At 38.7% G+C, this 15,383-nt stretch overlaps 1 long non-coding RNA gene across 2 annotated transcripts; it reads right to left on the minus strand.

Annotated features, from left to right (window-relative positions):
- Positions 1 to 585: 585 nt before the first annotated feature.
- On the minus strand, positions 586 to 15,360 carry LOC118901533. Of its 2 annotated transcripts, XR_005021410.1 has the most exons (5): positions 15,022 to 15,360; positions 6,311 to 6,502; positions 2,552 to 2,763; positions 2,084 to 2,202; positions 586 to 1,225 (listed from the first exon to the last, which is right to left on the minus strand). It is a non-coding gene; the product is annotated as an uncharacterized LOC118901533 (long non-coding RNA). The 2 variants fall into 2 exon arrangements; XR_005021409.1 differs by having other exon boundaries at positions 586 to 2,202.
- Between the last annotated feature and the right edge of the window lie 23 nt (positions 15,361 to 15,383).

The raw sequence follows: 15,383 nt of genomic DNA on the forward strand, positions 1-15,383 counted from the left end.
GGAGGTATTGTAAAGTGGGGAAGAATGTTTGAGGAGGGATTGACTTTTTCTTTTTTTTTTTTTTTGGCTGCACCATGCGGCTTGTGGGATCTTAGTTCCCCAACCAGGGATTGAACCCCCGCCCTCAGCAGTGAAAGCATGGAGTCTTAACCACTGGACCGCCAGAGAATTCCTGGGATTGACTTTTTAAAGAGCACTTTTTGTAAGAGTATTTTATGATTCATTATCATAACAGTATATGGTTAATGGATACTTGAATTACGAAGATACTCTGATATATAAGAATTCAGTATATGATAAAGATTGGCTTTAAAAATTAGTGGAAAAAGTGGATCATTCAATAAAAGTTTTAAAAAATTAAGAGCAAAATTTAGAGCCCTAATATACCAGGGCCAGAGCCTATGTTTCCTGCAACTTGTGTTTCCTTAGAAGAGGCACAGACCCTTTGGCTTGTAGTAACTTAGAATATTTTAATGACCAGATACTTCCACACTGTGGAAGTCACTCAATTTCCTCATACTAACTTGACTGAGAGGATTCTCTCACAAAAATTTTGTATGTCCCAATAACACAACAAATGTTCAGTTTACTTTGTTCAGTGCTCTCTTTTTATTTGACAGTCACAGTCGGGCTTCTCTACATCACTACCAGCATCTGATTTATAGACCCTAGTAACATATTGGAGAAGGGTTCCTTTCAGAGGAACATGATAACTGACAGAAATATTATGGACTTCCCAACTGATGTGCCACAAATGGTTACAGATGTACCATTTAGATGTAGCCTTTAGAGTAGCACTAGGACTTGGAGTGGTGGAGTTCAAGGCCTAGTGACCTCTGGTAGGCTGTTAAGTAGCCTCCTCCATTTAACCAGGGCGCTGTACAATGATTATCCTTTTCTTTCAGTGCCATGAAGTAAAAAAGGTTTGGAGAGCACTGTTCTAAGCAATTAGCTGGAAACAATGAGAACGAGAATAATATGCAAACATAGAGTCATTTGGTTTAGGGAAGAGAATGGTAGATTGTAGCAGAGAATGGATAAGGGGGCAGATTAGATGTTTTCTTTTTGAATTCACTTCAGTTCTGTTTTCACGTTAGATTTTATATCATCAATATGGTATCTACAGTAGTTTCAGTCTTCTGTGTTTTCACTTGTAAAGAGTCTTCTACACATACCCAGATAAATTCCAGGAGGAATAAAGAGTTGAGAAATAGTCACAAAATAACTAAGAAAAAAATCAGAGGAAAACATTTGATAGAGGGTTAAGCACAGAAACAAAGAAAGAAACCATAAAGAAACATGTTTGGTTACATTAAAATGATCAGTACATCCAAAAAGTCTAAGAACAAATGAAAAGACAAGGAAATTGAAAGATGTTAGTACTATATGTGATTTGCAATAATATTCTACAAGTAAAAATTATTCTAACATAAAAAGACTAACATCCCAATAGAAAAATAGTCAAATGACATCAGGAGATGACCCACAAATGAAGAGCTGCAAATGGCCAACAAAAATATGAAACAGCCACAGATATAAATGCAAATTAATCAACAATTGAGAAAGTTTTTTTTACATATGAAACTTTACAATTTTTCTTAAGTTTAGGGAAAGTAGGCCCCTTATATTAATGCTGGTAGTTGTGTAAAGTGATGAGCATTTCTGTAGGTCAATTTGGCAATACATCGTTTTGCCAATAAATTTTGAAGTCCAATAAATTTTTAGGAATTCTGAAGAAATTATCAGGATGACATGAAGATATGAAAATGATGTTCATTACAGCTTTATTCTGTAATAGAAATTAGAAGCAATTGAAATCTACAAAAATGAGAATAAATAATGAAATATGGATTATCATATGAATCATGGGCAATCATTAAAATAATGTCTTTGAGGAATACTTAAGGTGTGGAAAATATTGTCTATGTGTTTCTTAAGTTGCATAATCATTATTTCAAATATACTGTATTTCATCTAAGATACTGTTAGTTGGAAGAGGCAGCATTTTCTCTGGCACTAAGTAAGAAAGGAAAACAACAATAAAAGTAACACCGAAGACGTGGATTCTGATAGAAGACCCTACCATAAAGCTAGAACAACCTGAGTCAGGGTAAATGTCCCATCTGGAAGGGGATCACAAAAGAACCAGCTGATCCTCATTCAGACTGGTTTCAGTTCCTTCCACCAGCACGGTGCAAAAATCTGCAAGCAAAGAGAGAATTTAAAGTGTTTACAGTTAGTAGTTCCCCAGATAAAAGCAAACATCAATTCCCTGGCAGAAATGGGAAGTAATGCAGGTTAGACAGCAATTTTTTTTCTTTTATAACTTTGACAGTGATTTTTTAAGACACCATTTATTCTAAAATGAATTTCTATAAGAGCTGTTAAAAGTGAAAAAAAATTATGTATCTAGAGTGAAAGGAATATATCATATACATATTATTGGAGGGAAATACTCCAAGATTTAGCAGTGAATTCCAATCTGTTAGATTACATATGTATTTTACAAAATTTCTCCACAAATATTTATTACATATATTTGAATGCTTACCTTAATTAGGATTTCCATAATTGTCTTTACTTTATCTTCTTAACTTGATCTCCTCTGCTAGTATATTTTGAATCACTACCAACCTTTGGTAATGAAGCTCAGACATTTTAGACTTTTTACAGCACTTTGGAAAAGGCTATGTTTATTTTGGTGGCAGATCTGTGGGTTGTTACTGTTAGCAGGATATGAAAGGTCTTCCAAACACTGGATTCCTGTATTGAGAGAGGGGGAAAAAAGGAGGCGTGGTTTAAGAGCACAGTCTGTGGAGTGAGAGAACCATGTTCACATTTCGACTTTAACACATCCTGGTTGTGTGACCTTAGGCAAGTCACATAGTCTAAGACTCAATTTCCTCATTTTTAAAACAATGATTATTATGCAGTTGAGAGAATTAAATGAAATAATGTAAAATGCTGTCATATATCCCTGTCACCATCTCTAAATCAGGCTCTATGAAATCAACTACTTGATAATGTGATTTATTTTTAACATCCCTTTGTTTTTCATTGTTGTCACCCTTAACAATGCTCACACATAAGAGAGACCTTGGAAAATCTATAATCTCTTCAGTGCCTCCTTTTTGAAATGATATATTTCCTATTCCAGCAAATAGAGAAAGGGAGTGGACTGATTAACATAACTTTGATGCAGAAACCAAACAGAAAGGGAAAATTTATAGGGCAAGCCCCCTGAATAAATGCAAAAATCCCAAACAAACCAAAATGGTTAGCAAGCCAAATTGCAACATCTGAGTAAGAATTACATATCATGACCAAGTTGGATTTATTCCAGGAATGCAAGATTAGTTTGACATTAGAAGACCAATGTAACTTGTCCCACTAACAAAATAAGTGAATTTAATATCATCTCAGATAGATGCAGTAAAACCATCTGATAAAACTCCACATCCATATATCCTTTCATAGAAAAGTAATTCTTAGCAAAATAGGAGTAGAAGGGAACTTCCTAAATCTGATAAAAGATATTTACCAAACATCTAAAGTAAACATCATATTAATGGTGAATTCTCTGGTATATCCTGACTGGGTGCAGTTTTGAAAGCCCAGAAGTTTTGACATCTTCCTTTATGTCTAAAACTGGTTGTTCTTCATCATTAACTACTTTTGTTCTTTCGAAACTAATGTATTCTCCCTTTTTATTTGACTTTGAAACAGTATACCTTGTTAGTTTTTCCTAAAAATTACTCATTTTTTTATTAGTTTTGCCCAACTATTGTGTCCAAAAATTATTTTTATGCTCAGTACTTCTACTTCAAAGAGGCAGAAAATCTAAATGTAAATTTCTTTTTCTCAATGTGAGTAACATTGAGATTAAGATCCTGATTATGACAGCGTTCAAGAATTATCATCAGTGGAACTAGGGTAGTGTCAGTCATTAGAGTGATGTCAGCCTGACTGGAAAGGATCAGTTGTGATTCACCAACAGAAGACATTAAATCTTGAAAATGATTGTCCAAAATCAGTCCTGTGTTATTGCAATGTTCCTTAATGTGACTCTAAATATATAGGCTGGTATAATCTTTTAACAGTAGGAGTCTTACAAATTAATTTTATGTGGTATATATCTGGTATCATTGAGGCTCTGTTGTGTGGTGTAGATCCCTGGAAGATAACAGGAACAATAGGGATGAGAAAGAAGCAGACAGTGAAGAAGAGAGACTGGTTATGAACAGTAATGTGGGTTGTTGAATCCTGTTTGCACATTCAGAGAGCTAGCCATGAGTCTTGTTGATTGGCCACTCATTCTGCTATTCATCGTTATGAATTCTACATTGTTTCACATTTAAATAAACCACATTTCAATATATCCCATTTAAATAAAACCACATTTTCAAAAGTTGCAATGTATCATATCTAAGTAAAAATGCCTAATTATATAAATTTTCATTTTCATTTTCCACTATGCTTTAATAACATGGAAAAATCAAAATCACTTTTCTTGGTTTTCCCCAAGAACAGCTGAATATACTTAAAACAGTACTTAGTTATCAAACAGAACCTTATACATGGACATTGGTGGAATAAATATTGCCCTATGTAATTTAAATGTCTGGAGAAGAATGCTATTTTCATTATGTTCAGAAAAAAATATGTACTATAATAAAGTACAGTTGACCTTTAATATGGGTTTGAATTGCATGGGTCCACTTATATTTGGATTTTTTTCAACAGTAAATACTACACAATTCGAGATTGGTTGAACTGGTGGATGCAGAACCGCAGATAATAAGGAACCCAGTATAGGTAGGGCTGCCTAGAAGTTATACTTGAATTTTTGACTGCACAGAGAATTGCCACCCATAACGCCTGTATTATTCAAGGATCAACTGTATTTCATAAAGTGTATCATATTCTAGTATTAGATTAGGTACAGAAAATTCCCATTTACCTGGAGTAATTTTTTAAAAAATTAATATTCCACTTACCTAGGAGTTATAACCTGATTTAAAAATAACCAAATTTCAAGGAATACAATAAAATATTCACAGCGTTAAAACTATGGGGAGATTAATCACTGATGACTCAGGAAGCAACTCAGAATCTTTCAGTGCCTCATTTCAAAACTTATTATAAATCAAAAATTGTAGTTATTTGAGTTTCCTGTAAAGGTCATGAAAGCTGTGTTATGTATACTCTCATGTATTTTCCTGTAATCCTTTCCACCATTCTTATGGGCGTTATAGAAAAAAGAGCTCGAAACTTATCCTCCTCAGTTGGAAAGTAGACATGAAAATTACTCTTGTTATTCTAAACCAGAGAAAGGCCTGTGGAACACCTGTCTTAGAATCATTTGGGGTACTTGTTAGAAATGCAGATTCCTGAATCCCTCACCAGAACTGCTGAATCACTGTGTCTGGGAGAGATCCCAGGATAGTAACAAGTTCTCCAGGTATTCTGATATTTAAGTTTGAGACCCATCGCCACAAGACTTCTGAATATGAGATATCAACCTTGGGAGAATTATCAGTGCTAATTCCTCCCATGAATGTTGATATAGGAAAAAGTGACAAAGATTAAAATGGGTGTGCTACTTCCCACAGAGTACAAGAACAGGAAATAATATGTTCAGCCATCACACCAAAGGAATTTTAGAGGCAAAGTTGGAAACAGCTCAGAGCTATTTCCTGCATGTTTATAACATCATTGCTTACATAATGTATAGATTTTCCAATGTTTTTTTCCTTATTGCTGTGAAGTGACATGAAATTAGCTGAGCATCATTTGTTTCCTTTGGAAAATGTTTTTATTGTTTTAATGTTTTGCTTTTACTTCAAACACTCTACTAAGTGTTTCTTTAGGATTTCTTTCCACTAAATATCTTGAGTTTTCAGAGCTTTGGTTATGATATAGTTATATGTTTTCATTTCAGTTCTAGTCATAATTGTTACCACTGGGAACAGAATATAATGGTTTTTAGAAGGAACTAACTTTTTTATTTTTATTTCATTTTACACAACTGTGGAAAGTTAAATGGCTAATAGTTTTATTTGGTCTATTTGTTTTCTCTCTGAGTGTTGAACATACATAAATTCTTCCTTAACCATCTCCCACCTTCCCCTTCAAACCTCGTGCCCCTCTCCCCCATCCCCAGTTTAAAAGAGTTGGCCAACAGCATTTATTGAGCACTCATCACACTATGGGGAGTCACAAAAGAAGAATATAGGCTCCTTCTCAAAGTATCCAAGTCCTGCAAAGTCTTGCTCCATATCTCTACTACCCCCAAATTTGCAAAACTCACTTTTGCTCAGGGACAGCCTTCACCAAGTCACGGGCCAATCATGAGGTTTGGCCTTACTTTCTCCTCCACCTGTCTTCTCCAAAATGCTCTCCAGAGGTGTGGGCTGTGGGCTTTTTGTGGTCTCCAGCTTCACTGTGTGCTGTTCTTGGGTACTGCTGATCATCAGTTGTGAATCCTAGTCTGCCGCTATACCTACAAGAGAAGTGAAACCAGACCCCTTTCTCCTTGCTGTCATGACTTTTCTGCCTCCACAGAGTGAGACACTAGGACATGGTGAAGGTCATTTCAGAACAGAATTACAAAGTAGAAGAGATAAGGGTTAAAGTTTTGCAGCTCTATTTTGGATTTTCACCTGTATTACCCAGGAGATGAGAAGACCTTAAAGGCCTTAAGCTTTTAGATGGAGAAAGTCACCTTGAATGCTCCTGCCTGTCCTGCCTTCGGGTTTGTAATATCACCTCAAATGGATTTCCTTCTTTGAATATTTCAACTGTTCCTACTTCTCCACTGAAAGGGACCTCGTTGTTTAAACTTCTTCCTTCCCACTCATACCATACACTGTCCAATCAAGTAAGACCACAGGCTTGGGCTGCACAGGGAAAAAACTTCCCTGCCCAGTCTCACGTGCACGTGTGTGTGTGTGTGTGTGTGTGTGTGTAGGTGGCGGATGATGGACAGACTGTGGGTCCTCCAATGCATGTTTCTGTCCAGGGCAACCGTGAGCCAGTGGTTCTTTTGCTAATTAGCCCATACATTAAACACACATGTGCACACACACATTCAGGTAGATTGTACTGGACAGTACGAAACTCATATATGGAGAATAGAATATAACCACAATATTAGTAACTCTCATGCCCTGTCTGGGAAATAAATAGGTCTGTGAAGAACTGTTTGACATCTTTATTGATCTCTTCAGGATCCACAAAAGAGCTGGACTAGCTCTTAATGACTCTGTCCTTTTCACAGTGGTCACGTTGTACCCATTGTTTTGCTTGTTGTTTCAGAATCTGCCCCAGAAACATGGGGATGAGGGTAGGAATAAGTTCACTGGTTTCTCTCTAGGGTTGCCAGACTTAGCAAATAAAAATACAGGATGCCCAGTTAAAATGGAATTTCAGATAAACCATGAATAATGTTTTAGTGTAAGTATGTCCCATGCAATATTTAGGATATACTAAAAAATTATTTGGTGTTTATCTAGAATTCAAATTTATCTGGGCATCCTGCATTTTATCTGGCAACTATTCTTATCACATCTCCTTGTTCATCTCTAGTCTCACGGCTACCATCTTAGACTAGGGGCTCTCATTACCTCAAGCTTGGGTTTCTGCATCTGCCTGAGTTGCCTTTACAACACTGCTATCCTCTTCTGATCTGCCCCATAGCCTGCTACACACTAATTTTTTTTTAGATGATACTTTCATTAGGTTTCTCTTCCACACAAGAAATTATGACTCCTATTGCTTTCCAAAGTGATTTTCGATCAGTGTGCAATTGTATACCAAATTTTGTGGGCTTGTGTGTATGTATGCATTTTCCTTAGAGGAACTTTTTTTTTTTTAAATTGGGATCTCAAGGAGGTATCTTCAAGATACATAGAGAACTGTGGCTTATACTAAGAAACAAAAGTAGGTGAATTTAGAAAAATGCACCTCGCCTCAATCATGACTTTTGCTTTAGATATCAGTAGTTTGAAAGCTCCCTCATTATATCATTCGACTTCCACCAACATCTTGCAGAACAGGCAGAGTAGGTATTATTTCATTTTAAAGATAAGGTAACTAAATCCCAGAGATGTGAACTGTAAAATCATGCACAACTATCACATGGCATAGCCAGAGTTTGAAGAGAAATCTGCCAACTGCAAGTTTATTTCTCTCTCCGCTTTTATGACCACCAGCTTTAAAAACTATAAAAGCAACATCTGTACAATACTTTAAGCAAGTTTTTAAACCACTTTGTATATATTTGAGCCTCACAAAAGTTCCTCTCCATCTCTGAAGAGATGTCTTTATTCCCACCTGTCTGATAGACCTTGTCACTTACACACCACAAATATTTGGTATTTGCCCATTTGACCTATAGGGATAGCTTTTCACTGTGGTTACAACTGTAGAATGTACCTGTATTCCATGCTGCTATTCCTCAGATATCTAGACACTATCTTTTTTTTTTTAATTTTTATTTATTTGTTTGTTTATTTATGGCTGTGTTGGGTCTTCGTTTCTGTGCGAGGGCTTTCTCTAGTTGCGGCAAGCGGGGGCCACTCTTCATCGCGGTGCACAGGCCTCTCACTGTCGCGGCCTCTCTTGTTGCGGAGCACAGGCTCCAGACGCGCAGGCTCAGTAATTGTGGCTCACGGGCCTAGTTGCTCCGCGGCATGTGGGATCTTCCCAGGCCAGGGCTCGAACCCGTGTCCCCCGCATTGGCAGGCAGATTCTCAACCACTGCGCCACCAGGGAAGCCCTAGACACTATCTTTTAGGGTAAGTTTCAGAGTCGATTTATAAGTCACAAAATAAAATCATTTTTAATATTTTATGTTTACTCATTTAAAGCATAAAAAGGATATAACTTTATTTGGTTATTCATCTATCCTATTTTGATTCTAAATAATTTCTTTTTCTACAAAGAATATATTCTAAGTATATAAATTGAAGAAAGAAAGAAAAAAAAGCTTCATTTGCTTCCTAGGCCTCCATACTTGACTGATTTTCCTACTACCTTTTTAGCTTCACCTTCTCAGTGGCCCTGCTGGCATTTTTTTCTTTTTTTCTTTTTAATCAATCCAGGGACTTCTCAGGATTTAAATATCATATATACTATCTGCAGCCCAGACATTCCCCTATATGTGCAATTTTCATATTTAATGGTCTAGATGAACATTATCTTGTATGTTTAAAAGTCATTTCAAACTTAACATGTCCAAAACTGAGCTTCTAATATGCTACCCCACCACCTACTTCTAAGTCATCCAGAGCTCAAGAAATGGCAATTCTGTAATGCTCAGAAAAAAAAAAAGGAAAAAAAAGTATAGAGACATTCTTAACCTTTCTTTCACACCCTACACTTGGTCTGTCAGCAAATCTTCTGGGCCGCTTCTTCCAAATTTCTCTGCAATTTGATCACTTTTCACCACCTCCACTGCCTCCTTCCTACTCCAAAATCACCATTACCTCTCACCTGGATTACTTCAAGACCCTCTAACTGGTCTCCCTTTCTGTCTCTGCACGCCTTAACAGAACAGCCAATGTAAGATCATGTCGCTCTTCTGCTCAAAACCCTGCAGTAGCTTCCCATCTCACTCACAATAAAAGCCAAAGTCCTTATAATGACTCAGGCCACATCTTCTAGTGCTCCCCGCCCATGGCCCCTTTTCACCCTCTTCTCCTCATCCGGCCTCCTGGATGGTCCTCCTACAGGGCAGGCCTGCCTCTGCCTTGGGCATGGCCTTTTCACTTGCTGTTCCTCCTCTCCTCGATACTGCATGGCTTCCTTCTTTCTTCCATGTCTTTAATGTTACTTCCCCAACACTTTCAGCAACCTTCCCTGCCTTATTTCTCTATCACTAACATACTAAATATTTTACTGGTTTGTCTTGTTCATTGTCTATCCAGCATATAGAAAGCATTCACTAAATATTTGTTGAATGAATGAAAGAATGCAAAGATGATTTTCCTGTGTTGAAGATATTTTTCAAAATGTATCATATATTTTGATGGCAATTCTAAAACTGGTTTTCACAAAAATAGTTTGAATAATCATATAAGTGTGTAGCCTTCTGATTACTTTGAGGAAGTTAAAAATATATTTGAAAACATAGTTACTATTAGTAACCTTGGGTATAAATATAAAAAGTAAATTTGAAGAAAATATGTGTTGACAGGATTACTAAATCTGGACAGACTTCCTTAAGAGGTGATTATGAATACAAGTGTAGGACTGAGCTGTGAAGAGAAACTATGAGTCATTTCAGACAGAGGAACTCCTATCAGATAAGGCTTAAAGGCAAAGAGTGGCTTTGTGGTGATTGGAAGTTAGTAAGCAATGATAAAAGTTAATCACATTAGTACTATATTGATATTTATTAAGGATTTACCATTTGCTAGCATGGGGCTAGGGCTAAGCATCATGAGTAGTAGGTACCTTTATTTTCCCATTATATGGAGAAAAAAGAATATCAAGGCTTAGAGTAATTAAGTAACTTACCCATTGTCCCAGAAGCTTTAATGGCAACGGTAAAACTACTGCAGAAAATCCTGTAATGAAGCACCACTTTGGAGGGCAACATACCATTTCCCAGGAAGCCCAACACAGCCAGGGTTTCCTCTACCTCCTATTGGAGCCTCTTTGGATGAACAACACATGAAGGAGCTGGTTTGCAGTTAGGGATAAGTTGTGTGAAAAAACACACCTTTAAACACTGGACACACACACCATGGTGTGAGATGCTCTCGATATAAGAAGCATTCAGGAACAGACTGAGTGAAAGAGTAGAATCAAGTCTCCCATCAGAATCTTCCTGTACCTACGGACACCAACGGGGGGAAGTGGCAGGGGTGGCGGGGGTGGGGGTGGTGGAGGGATGTTGGGAGATTGGGATTGACACTAATACACTAACATGTATAAAATACATGACTAATAAGAACCTGCTGTATAAAAAAATAAATAAAATAAAATTCAAAAAAAAAAATCTTCCTGTACCAACTTAAAAGCCCATTCTTGTCCCTCTCTCCCAGCCCCCGTATTCTGTGTGTGTAGTTGATTTTGCATATGCCACTTCATGTGATACAATCGTGCCAAAAGCCAAGCAGCTTTGCTGGTCTAGAGAGGATTATTTAATTCTCTACAATATTGAAAGTCGTCTTGTTAAATATTTAGTACTTGTTGTAGCATATCCACAGCCAAAGCTGGTAGAATCAGGCAGCACGTCAATCATGGGAATACATTCTTCAAATCTCTTCAGAATTAATCAACAAAAGGGATGGCCTCAACTGTAAAATTAAAAAATACCGTTTGAGATGCGGGCGAACCATTTTACCAAGACAAGAAGGAAAATGCTCACTTTAATTCTGTCTTCCGCCTTTAATAAGTCCTTGTCATTTTAGTGTGTTTGGTGACTGGGGGCTGGAGGGGTGTCATGGAAGAGGAAATCCTTCTTCAGAATGAGAGAAGATGTTCTGTGTCTCTCTTAGCCAGTCAGCATTGACTCTGTGTTCCTCATGCTGCTGAGAAGAGCTCTCCTTAACTCTCTTCCCACCCTAGCTCCTTGCGGGCGGGGGCGTGCTCCCGTCAGTATAAAAGTGTTCTCAGCGCGGGTGAGAGTGACGACATTCTACCTCGCAGGATAGGAAAGCAGAATTTTGGGAGTTTGGATTGAGTGCAGTTAGAAAAACTTCCTTCTGGAGAATCTGTTACATCCTCCTAGGAGGTAATTAATTCCCTTACTTTCCAATTGATCACTATTGGTTTAGGACAATGGCACTTGATAACTGTTCGTTGAATTGAACTTAGGGTTTCTCACCCTGCCTGAGGGCTTTTGAATAATATCTAGTACGAATGTGTCCTTTCTCCTGTTTGCAATTGTTGACATCCACCCAAGGTGTTCCTTTGGGTATGTGGAGTGGGGACTGTCTCAAAGCTTTGCATAACGGCTGAGGGGATTTACTTAAAGAGTTGAGAATAGTATGTTGGAGAGACTGTAGCTTGAATGCCTGCCATATTTACAGACTCCCTTTGAAAGAGGCTGCCCCAACTGCAATGCCCTAAAAAGGCAGCACCACAGTCTGTTTCTTTAGTGCAGGTGACCATGTTGTGTTAGCACGTGAGCCTTCCACCCTAGCTACAGCTGCAGAAGTAGGCGAGGACACCTGGCTCAGAGGTAGCCAATCCACAGGCTGCTCAGTGGCTTATGAGATAACCTCATACAAGAACTTTCCCCAAGAGGGACTGTGGTGATAGAATCAAACTCTCCCTGCTGGGGCATTTGATTATGAGCTATAGAGGAGAATTGGCAGCTGGTAGTGGGAGCCAGAGTGGAAAAGCTGTGGTTGTGCAACTTGAATTCTGCTGCGTTCTGAAGACATTTATGAGGGGTTGGGGCGGTGATGTGGTGGGGCTGGCTCACAGGGGCCCAAGAGCTGGTTGAGTACATCTCTCCCCAGCTACGCCTCCAGAGACTCAGGTTGGTGGGAGTATTACACCCACATAAATTGGTTTTTGTTACAATTCAGGCCTCCTTCCTCCAGATCTGGTTGGTAAATATTTACTAGCACACCACTGGGTTGGGGGAGGGATGGTATATAGGAAGCAAAGGAAAGAGTTACCTCCTCTGGGTCCTTTGTCTTACAAACAAACATTGTTTAAGATAATATGTTAACATGATTGTTATTAAGATTATAATAACAAAGAGAAAACATGTGAAATATATGATTTAAACTACAAAACTCATAGGAATGTGGTCAGAGGGTAGTAGCTTTCCTGTTTCTGGTGCCCATCAAAGGCACAGGCCCCCACCCCCGGGCCCACAAAGGATGACCTGACAAGCCGGTTAAGTCTCTGGTCTTATTTCCACATGTATTCTTTACCCCTATTACTTGAGGTAACCTGAGTGCACACCAGTTACTTAAAACCACAAGAGCCCAATGAATACAGTTTTTGAATACCCTGGTTTTTGTTTTGTTTTGTTTTTAATGTAGAGAAAATGGGGCAGATTAGTACAGTAAAAATATATGTGGACTTTGAAATGAGATTTGCATTCCAATACTACTTTACCCCTTCTTAGTAGCATAATTTACTTATCTATGCCTCTCCTTAGCTGTAAAATAGGGATAAAAAATAAAAAGCTCAAAGATATTTGGAAGAATTAAATGAAATACCATGTGTAAAACAACTAGCACAGTGTCTGGCACTTACTATGTACTCAGTAACTGTTGTTCTTTTTTCCCCTCTTTAGCATATTTATTCAAGCCTTTAGAACAGCTGCTGGTATTGCTGTCAAGTCAGCAGTTGATACAATTAATTAACCCTCCACTTATATTAACATGCAGTGGTATACTGCATTCTTTGTAATTTTATGTTTTTGTACTTAAGGTCAACTAAAATATTTTAAATATAGCCAAAATTATTACAGCCCTTTGAAACAAGCTTTTCTCTACACTTAGGGAGCTCCTATATGTCAGTCTACAAATGACTGTGCTCATTTTACTTTTGTTTTTAAACAAACATTTAAGCTATGGGCGGGACTTCCCTGGTGGTCCAGTGGTTAAGAATCCACCCTCCAATACAAGGGACATGGGTTCGATCCCTGGTTGGGGAACTAAGATCCCACATGCCGCGGGGCAACAAAGCCCGCGCGCCACAACTAGAGAGAAGCCTGCGCGGGGCAATGAAGAACACTGCAACAAAAGATCCTGCGTTCCTCCCGCCCGCGGCAGCCAAAAATAAAAAAAAAAAAAAAAAAAAAAAAAAAAAAAAACTATGGGCAAAGAATTATACTACACGTTGTGGGGGAAATGAATAAGAAAAGTGCTTATGTAATAAAAAATATACAAAAAAGAGGAAAGGGAGAGACTGCTTAAAGAGTTTCCTGAATATCTCCTTTAAGATACCCAGCTTCTAGATACTTAAGTTGAATAATAATGCCGTGTGTCTCTTAAATCCCTAATTTACTGTATTACATTTTATTTACTGTTAGTTTACTTAGGTCATCTGCCCTTTGTCTCGTTATCACTGCGAGTACATTGAGGGTGAAATCTGCCCATTTGCCAGGAATAATTCATGGGATGTGGTGTTTCTCAGTACCAGATGATTTAAGGGGAACCACTTGCAAAAGAACTGGTTTTTGGCAAATGGGCCTTAATACTTTGCCAGAATTGAATTCGTTTTGAAACAAAGTTTCTAATTTTCAAATATAGCATTTTCAAACAAATAGTGTGATGTACAAATTACCGTACTTTAGGTCATGTTAGAATAATCCACACTCTAAATCTGTTTGACTTTTACCCCTTAAGTATTTTGCATCAGTGAATCATTTCTGTAGCATCTTAAAATGGTCACAAGTAATTATATAACATCCTACATCTCCAGGGCCTGTTCCGTTAGTGCCAGTAAAAAAAAAAAAAAAAAAAGTAGTAATTAGACATAATTATGTCCTCTTGAAAAGCTAAGGGTCATTTGGCCTTGATTACTGGAGGAGTTATCAGTGCCAGAGAAAAGTCAGGCAACTATTGGCTTAGGCCTGTAATTAAACATCGGGGACTGACATTTCTGGTCGTCAGAGGTAGTACCTTTTGAATAAATTTCACCACTGCCCTTCAGATAAGCTACAAGAAATACAAAACTAATGTAAGGGGGATGAAGAGAGGCTGGAGGTGAAAAGAATGACGAATCTAAATATATATCAGCATTTAGCTAGTATGAAAAACTATTGTCAGCCAGTCTGCCTCAACTCCATATATGGTGTTCAAATATAAGTTTGGGGAGAGCCCGTTTGTAACTCTGGCTAAACACACACACACTCACCCTCCACACACACCTGGTGTAAAGGGCCCACTCACCTGGAATGCGGGGTGGTGTTTTATATATTATAATGCCTGTTCGTTTTGTATAGGATGGCTCACCTGAGTGTGTGCGTAACTGGCAGTGCCGCTCCAGCCTCACCTGACCACACTCAAGAGAAGCACTTGCCAGATATTTGTATCCACTTACTCACAAAGCTCCCAGTTGATTAGGGGCATCGCAAGAGTCTTCTCAAACCCCTTAAATGTCTTCCCGCGGGTCCCTGGCTCGCTGTCCGTTCTCCTCGTGATGGTTCCTCTCTTTTCTACCCCTTCAGGGGTCTTAGGCGGGACCCGTGGGTGGGATGCGCCGCTCTGCTCTTGGGCCCCAACACTGGAAAGGGATGCCCTCTGGCAGAGGGATTCCACCTCCCGGTTGCACTCGGCAGCCGGCGGCCTTGGGGCGGCCGCGGAGGAGGAGGAGGATTTGGAGGAGGAGGGAGTTGGCGGCCGCCGAGGCCCGGGCAGCGGGCCCCGTCCGCGGCGGGCGCGCTCCGCGATCCTCCCTCGCTC

This window comes from Balaenoptera musculus, chromosome 10 (assembly GCF_009873245.2).
Source record: "Balaenoptera musculus isolate JJ_BM4_2016_0621 chromosome 10, mBalMus1.pri.v3, whole genome shotgun sequence".
Lineage (NCBI taxonomy): Eukaryota > Metazoa > Chordata > Mammalia > Artiodactyla > Balaenopteridae > Balaenoptera > Balaenoptera musculus.